The following is a 12,266-nucleotide window of genomic DNA, read 5'->3' on the forward strand; positions in this document are numbered from 1 at the left end:
GAAAGGGGACAAAAAGCCCTTAGCCTCTTACCAGCTCAGTTCATGGTACTCATGATCTGAATGAACTGTCATCTTTACCCTCTGGACAAAGTAGGAAAGAGTAAAACAAAGTGAGTGGCAATCCATGTCTGGCCAGTTTTAGATACAGCCTTTCTGGCTAAGCCCCTAATTAAAGAAAGATATACTCATCAACAAGATAAAATATATAGGAAAACTTCATGTTAGGCAACCTGGGCATGCCCAGGCAAGCCCATCACAAATATATTACCTTTCAAGGCAACATATATTTAAACTGAATTAATAGGTCATCCTGAGTAATAGTGACTAGTTACAGGGATATCAGAAAGAATCTAAAAAAAAAAAAACTTAAAATAGTTCTGTGAGGAATCAGAAAATAATAAAGTACAACACAAAGATTCATAGAATTTCAGACATACAAGAGATTTGAGAGATGCCCTGCATTACTTAATAAGAGAAATTGAGGACTAGACAGATTAAGTGACTTCCCCTGCCTAAAAACAGAGATAGGCTTTAGAAAAAAGTCTCGTGCCTCTCACCCCAACAGACCCCATTGTAATTCTATTTTATTATTAATTTGTTATGTGGTAAGTGTGCAAGTACATAAATATATATAATATATATGAATACATGTGTGTGTATGTGTGTGTGTATATATATACACATATATACATATATATACATATATACACATATATTATATATATATATATATGAATTGTTATTGTTATCATCACCATCATTATCACTATTAGTGTAGAGATCTAGACCTAAGTGGTTTGGGATGGGGAGGAGGTCATAGAAACATATAGAAAAATTTTAATGTAGTAAATATTATATGTTATTGCCTGCCTATATAAGATATACATGTCCACATGAGCTGTCTAAATATGAGTTACAGGAAAGCATAGCTATCTGTAGAATTTTGTCCACCTTTCTCCTAGGGATACTGATTCCTGCCTTGAAGAGAGCAGAAAGAGACCATGACTAGTCATCCTGTTCTCCTCTAAGAAAGGAGTACCTAACTAGAATTCAAACTAGCTCATGACCCTGGGTAAGTCACTTAACCCTGTTTGCCTCAGTTTCCTCATCTGTAAAATGAGCTGGAGAAGAAAATGGCAAACCATTTCAGTATCTTTGCCAAGAAAACCCCAAATGGGGTCATGGAGAGTCGGCCATGATGGAAATGAATCAGCAATAACAATAACATATTTAATGTGAGTTTAAATAATGCAAAAATTGAATTTAGGGTGAGTTAATAAAGAATATCAGGTCATATTTAATGTGAGCCAAAATTCAACTAATACAACATGTGTGAGCTAGTCTAGAGTTTGCAAACACTGGTATGCTATCAGTCTATGCCTACCTATCATCACAGGTAGATATAATGTGCTACTATATACACACTGCCAATGTGTATGTTAATTTTTAATAATGAAATTGATGATGACAATAACTAACATTTATATTTGTTGATGTTTATTGTTTTGAGAATTTGCAAATGTGAATTTGCTGAAGTGTGGGTATGGCTTCCAGAACCTACCAGTGTATGCATGAAGATTTAAAGAAAGAGAAGGCAGTTCGGTTCATACTGCTAAAATATCTTAAATACTATTTTTCATTATATCATCAATATCAGCTTATCTTTAGGTATACATACAATATTTTTTTAAAATTTGTTTTGTGTAACTATTCTATTTGCTTGTAATAAAATTGAATTAGAAACATTTTTAATCATCCTTTGCTATTATATTATATTAACAATTCCTTTTTAAAATATATTTTGTATGTAATGTGTTGGTATTAATATATTAAAACTTATTTTTCATTGTATATTTCCTTTGGGCTGGAATCAATTGTCATATTTTATAAATTGTTATAACCTCTAATTACATGAACTCAAATAAAGTAGTCACTTCATAAAATTCCTTTTTACACACTTATCATGACCTAGCTCTATATCTCTCTGCCCCTCTAAAAATTTCTGGTGTAAGAGCATACAATTGGTTTGGGGGGAAACTCCTTATCTGCCATCCATGAAAGGAGGAGAAATCAGTTTGATTTCTTCCCATCAAATGCTATTAACAAAACCAACACAAATAGTGAATAGCAAATAAACAATAGAAATCAGAGAAGACACATAATTTACAAAACAGTGAGTCCTCCTACTGAGAGTAACATATCAAATCTCAAACCAAAAGAAAAAGGTCCTGATCTCACAGAAGTAATTCCCCAAAATTTCAAAGGAGACAAGCTGTAAATCAGAGATATGTTGAGGAACTCTATGCTTGTAGCTTTCAAAATCTTTCCCTTTTTCCATCTACATACCTAGAGATGGTCCTAAAGAAAGTCAAGGATTATGAGGGTCTTTTCTTAATGAATAAAAAAAAATCTTTCCTCTTTAAAGTTCTTGCACCAACTCCTAATAATAACTTCATTTACTTAATACTTTAGATTTATCGTCATATTTGATCCTCTAGGATTCACTGTGAAGTAGGTAGAATAAAGTGGATTAAACATCCCTATTTTATAAGTGAAGAAAGCAAGTCTAAGAGAGAGATTAAAGGATTTGCTTGTGGTCTTTCATGTAGTGAGTGGCAGTGCCAGGATTTGGACTCTACAAAAAAAAAATTGACCTTAACAATATATTTGGTAAAGGTAATTAGATTAATGAACCATTGGCAGCAGGCTCAGTTTCTCTTCCTAATGCCCATTGAAAGGTAATATTTCTATATTAAGTCTTTGAGAAATTGTAGCAATATGGGGAACATACAATGGATAATTAGTGAAGATCTTAATGTATCAAGGAGAGCCAAGAAAGATAATTTGCCTTCATCCATAAATATAAGGAGCTTCAATTTCCACATCTGTGAAGTGAGGTGGCTGGCCTAGATGGACTGTTCTCATTCTCAATCACTGGTCCTAAGATTTATATTCAAGTGTTTCAGGAATAACAGCATGTATTGTATACAATAGAACCACAGAGAGTTCAAAATCCATGGGGATGTAACTTTTATTCATATAAAAATTATAGACAAACAAGACAATGGCACTGGCTTGGACAGTTATGATGAAATTTGCTAACAAAAGAACAATAACATACTAAGATTATGCCTGAATCTTTTGTAAGCCTTTTTAAAATAAAGGGAATAGTAAGGGACCAAGTTGGAGAGTTGACAATTCAGTTTTGCTTCTATGACACAAGGGGAGCAGGGCTTTCAGCAGCCATTATTTTTCACTCTTCATTTGAGATCCCTCAAGACTTGATTTGGGGTGGTTTCAAAACAACAATTAGAGGAAAATGCATCAATTCTGCCTCCTATCTTAAGCAAAGAAAGAATATGTAAGTCTGTCAAGGGTAAACGGGAACCTCAACTCAAACTATCCATAGAAAATTGAGAGTGGAAGGAATGAAAGAAAGGATACCTAGATTTGCCACCAAACCTTCCTTCCTACTTACTTTCTTGTAGGCATCCTTCTTACTGCTTTCTCTACCCAGATCCTCTCCCTCCTGGGCTATCTCTAGAGCCCATCTAGGGAAAAAAATTTGCTTTTACTTTGGTAAGTGCTGTCCTCTCCTCTTCCTTTTCTCCAACTCTACTGAAGGCAGATAGTTGGTACAATGCATAGAGCTCCAGACTTGGAGCGAGGAAGACCTATATTCAAATCTGGCATCAGTACTTAGCTGTGTAACCCTGGGCATTTCACCTCTGTCTGCCTTGCTTTCCTCAATTGTAAAATGGGGAAAATGATAGCATCTAACTAGCAGGTTTGTTGTGAGGATCAAATGAAATAATGCTTGTAAAGGACTTAGAATAGTGCTTGGCATATAGTAGGTACTTAATAAATGCTTGTTTACTTCCTTCTTTCCCTAGTCCCAGGCTCCCCAGAACCCACCTTGACAACTTACACTGTATGGATGAAATGGAAGTAAGTAACTCTATTACTACCAGTAAGAGGGAGGGCCAGCCACCAGGCCTCTAAAGGTGCTCCATTCCTTACTCTGGCCTTCATTCCTGCCTGGCCCTATGCCTTCCAAAACTCCAGAATTGTTATCTGATGGCTGATGTAACCTAAGGATCCCTGAATTTTTCCATTTGCTCCACTGATGTATCCTTAGAGCTTCCAGACCTTTCTATCTACACTGAACCTTAGTTTCCTATCATGTCTCCCCCAATTTTTGAGCTCTTTGAGAATGACTATGTCAGTTTTGTTACCAGTATCTCCAGTGCTTAGAACCTTTCTTGGCACATAGTAAGGACTTAATAAGTGCTTTTTCATTCATTCATTCATTCACAATTTCATTCATATTAGTCTGTTGAATACAGGCTCTCTTCCAAATTGGCAGTGCACCTAAAATAAAATCTCTTCAAAAGGAAAAATATATAAAGACCTATGCTTTAAAAAACATAATTTCCCTAAGGGTAAAAGAGGTGTACAAATTCCCTGAAGAAAATAATCCCCTTAAAAGCAGAATAGGCCAATTGAAAAGAAGGTAAAAAATTCACTGAAGAAAAAAACTCCTTAAAAACAGAACTGGCCAAATGGGAAAAGAGTCACAACATCTCACTCGAGAAAATAATTCCTTAAAAATTAAAATTGGTCAAGTGGAAGCTAATGACTCCACAAGACCTAAAGAAACAATAAGACAAAGTCAAAGGAATAAAAATAAAAGAAAATGTGAAATATCTTATTGGAATAATAACTGTCCTGAAAAACAGATAAAAGAGAGATAGTTTAAGAATTGTGGGACTACCTTCAAGGCATAATCAAATAAAGAGCTTAGACATCATCTTTCAAGAAATTATCAAGGAAAACTTCTCCAATATCTTGGAACCTGAGGATAAAATAGACATTAAAGAATCCACTGATCACTTCCTGAGAGAGATCACAAAATTAAAATTCCCAGGAATACTATAGTCAAATTCCAGAGCTCCCAGGTCAAAAAGAAAATAAGTAAGACAGCCAGAAAGAACTAATTCAAATATTGTAGAGCCACAGTCATGATCACACAAAAGTTAGTGGCTTCCATGTTAAAGAAGTGGAGGGCTTGGAATATGATATTTTGGAAGGCAGAAGAGTTAAGGTTACACGAATATGCCACCTAGTAAAATTAAATATAATCCTTAAGGAGGAAAAAATGGATATTTAATGAAACAAAAGATTTTCAAGCATTCCTGATGAAAAGAACAAAGCCAAATAGAAAATTTGACATTACAACACAAGGCTCAAAAGAAGCATAAAAAGGTAAATATGAAAGACTAATCATAAGGGTCTCAATAAAGTTTAACTGTTTACATTCCTGTATGAGAGGCAATATATGTTACTCCTAAGAACTTTATCCTTATTAGGGCAGTTTAAAGGAGACTGCACAGACAGAAGGCATGGATGTAATTCAATTAAGTTGAAATGATCTCACAAAAAATGAAAGGATGAAAAAGAAAGATGCACTGAGGGGGAAGGATAAATGGGGAAATTCTTTCTCATGTAAAAGAGGTACTCAAGGAAGAGATTTTACAATGAGAGAATAGTGTGGTGCATGGTCGGCAATGCTTGAACCTACCTTTCACCAGCATTGGTTGAAAGAGGGAAAATATATGTATGTGTACACACACACACACACACACACACACACGCACACACACACACTCAACTGTGTATTGAAATGTAATTTACCCAAGAGGGAAATAGAAGGCAAAGGGGATAACAGAAGGGAAGGAGGACAAGGGAGGACAGATTAAAGGAGGCAGGGATTAGAAGCAAAATAGACTTTTGAGGAGACAGGATAAATGAAAAAGGAGGAGGAGGAGAAGGGGAAGGGGAAGAAGAAGGGGAAAATGAAAGTGAGATGGAGGGGAATACACAAAAATCATAGCTGTGAACGTAAATGGTATGAGCTCACTCATAAAATGGAAGCACATAGCTGGATGGATTAGCAACCAGAATCCAACAACATGTTGTTTATAAGAGACACACTTGAGCCAGAAAGACACACACATAGAATTAAAATAAAGAGCTAGAGAAGAACCTATTATGCTTTATCTGAACTAAAAAAAAAAATGCAGGTGCAGCAATCAAAACCTCAGACAAGAAAAAGCAGAAACAGACCTAATTAAAATCAGGGAAATTATATTTTGCTAAAAGGTGCTATAGACAATGAAGTAATATTGATTTTTTACAGCATTTATCTGGTAAAAACCTCATTTCTCAAATGTATACTGAGTATAGAACTGAGTCAAATTCATAAAAATAAGAGTCATTACCCAACTGATAAATGGTTAAAGGATATAAATGTGCAGTTTTCAGAAGAAGAATCAAAGCTATCTGTAGTCACATAAAAATATTCTAAATTAGTGATGAGAGAAAGACAAATTTAAACAACTCTGTGGTGCTACCTCACACCTATCAGAAATGACAAATGCTAGAGGTGATGAGGGAAAAATAGGCACACTAATGAACGTTGGTGGAATAGTGAACTAGTACAACCATTCTGGAGACTAATTTGGAACTAAGTGAAAAGGACTATAAAACTATGCATACTCTTTGACCTAGCAATACCACTAATGGGACTATACTCCAAAGAGATCACAGAAAAAGGAAAAGGACCTATCTGTATAAAAATATTTATAGCAGTTCTTTTTGTGGTAGCAAAGAATTGTAAATTGAGAGGATGTCCATCAATTTATCAACTGTGAAAGACTTAGCTACTTTGATCAAGACAATAATCCAAGACAAATTAAAAGGACTCATAATGAAAAACTGATGAACTAAGTGCAGGTTGAAACATACTTTTTCCCATTCTTTAGTTTTCTTGCTTTATTTTGCAACATAATTAATACAGAAACAGGTTCTGCATCACTTCAAATGCATAATTGCTATCATAATGTTTGCCTTCTGAATGAAAGGGGGAGGTGTGAGAGGGAAGAAAAGAATTTAGAAATCAAAATTTTTTAAATAAATGTTAGAGGAAAGTGATAAATGTTGGAGAAGATGTTTTTACCATTGTGTTTTCCAGTTTTCCCAACAGTTTTTGTCTGATAGTGAGTACATATCCCAGAATTTGGAGTCTTGGGGTTTATCAAACAGTAGATTGCTATAGTCATTTACCACTGTGTCTTATGTACCTAACCTATTCTAATGATCAATCACTCTATTTTTTAGCCAGTACCAAATAGTTTTGTTGATTGTCACTTTATGATATAGTTTTAGATCTGGTGTGGCTAGACCACTTTTCTTTGCATTTTTCCCCATTAATTCCCTTGACATTCTTGACCTTTTGTTCTTCCAGATGATTTTTGCTATTTTTTCTACCTCTATAAAATAATTTTGGTAGTTTGATTAGTATTGCATTGAATAAGTAAATTGATTTAGATAGAATTGTCATTTTCTTATATTAGCTTGGCCTATACACAAAAAATTATTATTTTTACAGTTGTTTAGATCTCACTTTATTTGTGTGAAAATTGTTTTGTAATTGTGTTCATATAGTTCCTGAGTTTGTCTTGGCTGGTAGACTCCCAAATATTTTTGTATTGTCTAGTTATTTTACAAAGGAATTTCTCTTTCTATCTCTTGCTGCTGGACTTTCCTGATAATATATAGAAATAGTGATGATTTGTGCGGATTTATTTTATATCCTGCAACTTTGCTAAAGTTGTTCATTCTTTCAAGTAGTTTTTTAGTTAATTTTCTAGGATTTTCTAAGTGTATTATCATATCTGCAGTGAGCGACGGTTTTGTTCCCTCATTGCTTATTATAATTCCTTCAATTTCTTTTTTCTTCTCTTATTGCTAAAACTAACATTTATAGTACAATATTGAATAACAGTGGTGATAATAGGCATTCTTGTTTCACTCCTGATCATATTGGGAGAATGTCTAGCTTATCCCCATTATATATTATGCTTGCTGATGATTTAAAATAGATATTTCTTTTCATTTTAAGGAAAACCCCACTTAGTCTGATGTTCTCTAGTGTTTTTAATAGGAACTGATGCTGTATTTTGTTAAAAAGAAAAGGCCTTTTCTGTATCTATAATCATATGATTTCTATTAGTTTTGTTATTGATATGGTCAATTATGCTGATAGTTTTCCTAATATTGAACCAGCCTTGAATTCCTGGTATAAATCCCACCTAGTCATAGTGTATTATCCTGGTGATAAATTGCTGTAATCTCTTTGCTAATATTTTATTTAAAAGTTTTGCATCAATATTCATTAGGGAAATTGGTCTATAACTTTCTTTCTCTGTTTCGGTTCTTCCTGGTTTAGGTATCAGTACCATATTTGCATCAAAAAAGGAATTTGGTAGGACTACATTTGTTTTTCCAAATAGTTTTTAAAGTATTGGAATTAATTGTTCTTTAAATATTTGGTAGAATTCACTTGCAAATCCATCTGGCCCTAAAGATTTTTTCTTAGAGAATTCATTGATAGCTTGTTCAATTTCTAACATGGGTTTAAGTATTTTATTTCCTCTTCTGTTAATCCAGGCAATTCATATTTTTGTAAATATTGATCCATTTCACTTAGATTATCAGATTTATTAGCACACAGTTGGGCAAAATAGCTCCTAATTATTTCTTTAATTTCCTCTTCATTGTTGGTGAATTCATCATTTTCAGTTTTGATACTTGTAATTTGGTTTTCTTCTTTCTTTTTTAAAATCAAATTAACCAAAGGTTTATCTTTTTATTGTTTTTTTAATAAAACTGGCTCTTAGTGTTATTAATTCAATAGTTTACTTTAAATTTTATTAATCTCCCCTTTGATTTTTAGAATTTTTATTTTCTATTTAATTAGGGAATTTTAATTTGTTCTTTTTCTAGCCTTTTTACTTGTATGCCCAATTCATTGATCTGTTATTTTTCTATTTTATTCATGTATTTAGAGATATAAAATTCTTCCTTAGTACTGCTTTGGCTGCATCCCATAAATTTTGGTGTGTTGTCTCATTATTGTCATTCTCTTTCATGAAATTATTGTTTCTATGATTTTTTTGTTTGACCCACTCATTTTTTAGGATTAGATTATTTAGTTTCCACTTAATTTTTAATCTATCTTTCATAGCCATTTATCACACATAAATTTATTGCATCATGATCTGAAAAGGGATGCATTTAATATTTCTGCCTTTCTGCATTTGATTGTCAGGTTTTTATGCCCTAATACATGGTCAATTTTTGTTTAGGTGCCATGTAGCACTGAGAAAAAGGTATATTCCTTTCTATCCCCATTCAATTTTCTCCAGAGGTCTATCATATCTAACTTTTCTAAAATTCCGTTCATTTCTTAAATTCTTTCTTGTTTATTTTGTGGTTAGATTTATCTAGCTCTGAGAAGGAGAGGCTGAGATCCCCCATTAATATAGTTTTATTGTATTTCTTATTGTAACTCAGTTAATTTCTCCTTTAAAAATTTGGATGCTATACCACTTGGTGCATATATGTTTAGGGTTGAAATTACTTCACTGTCTATGGTACCCTTTAGCAAGATGTAGTTTCCTTCCCTGTCTCTTTTAATTAGATCTATTTTTGCTTTTGCTTTATCTGAGGTCAGGATTTCTACCCCTGCTTTTTAGGGGTTTTTTTTAAGTTCAGTTAAAGCACAATATATCCTGCTCCAACCTTTTACCTTTACTTTGTGTGTGTCTTTCTGCTTTAAATGTGTTTCTTGTAAACAATACATTATAGGACTCTGTTTTTTAATCCACTCTGTTATCCACTTCCATTTTATGGGGGAGTTCATTCCATTCACATTCACAGTTATGATTACTAACTCTATATTTCCCTCCACACTATTTTCCCCATTTATACTTTTCTCTCTCCTTTCACCCTGTACCTCCTCACCAGTGTTTTGCTTCTGACCACTACCTCCTTCAAACTTCCTTCGCCTTCTGTAAGCCCCACCCTCCCTTTTCTTTCACTTTTCCTCTACTACTTCTGCCCTCCCTTCTATCTATCCCCCAATCTTTTCTTTCCCCTTTCTACTCCTACTTCCCTATTGGGTAAGATAAAATTTCTATACCCAAATAAGTGTATATGCTATTCCCTTTTTGAGCCAAATACAATGAGAGTAAGGTTCAAACAATACTCACATCATTCCTTTTTTTCCTCTACTATAACAGGTCTTTTTTGCTTCTTCATGTGATGTAATCTATCCTAGTCTGCCTCCCCCTTTCTTCTTCTCCTTGTACAATCTTTTTTTCCACTCCTTAATTTTTTTGTATCACCACACAAAAATCAACTTATACCCACACCTTCTGTCTATGTATACGTCTTCCAACTGTCCTAATAAAGATACAGTTCTCAAGAGTTACAAGTATCATCTTCCCACATAGGGATGTCAATAGTTTACCTTTATTGAATAACATTGTTTTTCTTTCCTGTTTACCTCTTTATGCTTTTCTTGAGTCTTGAATTTGAAGATCAAATTTTCTGTTCAGCTCGGCCCTTTTCATCAGGAATGTCCTCTATTTCACTGAATGTCCATCTTGCCCCCCCACCAAAAAAAAAGATTATACTCACTTTTGCTGGGTAGTTGATTCTTGATTGTAATTCAAGCTCCTTTGCCTTCCAGAATATCATATTACAAGCCCTCTGATCCTTTAATGTAGTAGCTGCTAAGGCTTATGTAATCCTGGTGGTGGCTCCCTAAGGCAATTCCAAAAGATTGAAGACGGAATATGTTATCCACATCCAGAGAAAGAACTGTGGAGTCTGAATACAAATCGAAGCATACTATTTTCTCTTTTTTTTTTCTTTCTTATGGTTTTTCCCTTTTTTTCCTGATTCTTCTTTCACAACATGACTAATGCAGAAAAATCTGTAATATGATTGTACATGTATAGCCTATGTCAGATGCTGCCTTGGGGAGGGGTGAGAGGAGGGAGAAAAAAAATTTGAAACTCAAAATCTTATAAAAGTGAATGTTGAAAACTAACTTAACATGCAATTAGAAAAACAGATACTGTTAAGGAAAAAAATGAAAGGGATTCCCACAGGACTGAGGGGCATTTTGTATTTTTCTTCAATGGGTTGCTACAGCCATAAATGTTTTCACCAAGTGGAAAAAGTTGGCAAGTCTTTCGTATTTAGCTAGATTGGTCTCCACAAAGCAGATACAATCCACTACCAAGACCACATACAAAGATTTTCCAGGTAGATAGAATCTACTAGAGCATTTACTTGCCTGACATAGTCTTTGAGACCACAAGGTCATCTCCATGCCATGGAGAAACATCAGAGTAATATTTTATGGAAGTCTCTGAAACAAAAGGAAAACTACATCAATGACAGTGAGAAGAGTAGAGCCACTTTTTTTAGAGTTTTGGCCATTTTGGGTTGATGTCTTACCTCTGGTACAGAAACAAGTCAGTCGTTAAAGTTAAGAGTACCAAGATTTAAAATGCTAAAAATTTAATTGTAGCTTGTTATCAATTTCCCTACAGATTTCTTGGTCTAAACACAAACCTTACATATCCAGGCGATGTAGTTAATACTGTATAGGAACATGTCACCACTAATAGTTATAAGTAACCAGATACAGAATTGTAAACTCCCAATGGCCAGACCATCATGACACAAATATGACTGTTTGAATTTGTGGAAGATATGTATAAGTGGAAATATGGATGAATGAGTTCATTAGATATACATTCCCCTGCAAGGAGTAGAGTAGACCTTTCCTACAAGACAATTACTCTTACTAGATTTAAGGGTTTCAGTTTTGCTGGACTATGTAAAGGGTAAAGAAATTCAGGCAGGGCTGTATTGCTGTGAAGTTCTCTGCTCAAGAGAATATACCGGGCTTGACACCTAACTGGCTCTCCATATTATGGTTTTCTGAATACAGCACAGGCCCACTATTTCTGGCAAATGGGTATATATTTCAAGATTAAGCCAACTAAGAAAATAGTGTATGTTGGATTTGGCAGTGGTTCTTTTTGAAGGCTGAAGACAGGTGATTTATATTTAGATGGTCAGTTAGAACAATAATTAGACATATGAGGTAGTGTAGCCAGCCTTGAACACTCCATTGATAGCTTATTTCCACGGGTAGGGGTTACTTTGCAGAAGTCTTAAATGATAAATGCAAATAGATAAAGGTTCAAACTGAAAGAACTGTTCTCATAATAATATTGAAGGCAAATAATTCTCTGAAATAGCTGTTGACTATTGGATATAACAAGACTAGGGGCATATATAACACTAAATTTCATGAAAGCATTTTCCAACTGAAAGTGTCT

Source organism: Phascolarctos cinereus, unplaced genomic scaffold (assembly GCF_003287225.1).
Source record: "Phascolarctos cinereus isolate Bilbo 61053 unplaced genomic scaffold, phaCin_HiC Scaffold_4;HRSCAF=312, whole genome shotgun sequence".
NCBI classification, from domain to species: domain Eukaryota; kingdom Metazoa; phylum Chordata; class Mammalia; order Diprotodontia; family Phascolarctidae; genus Phascolarctos; species Phascolarctos cinereus.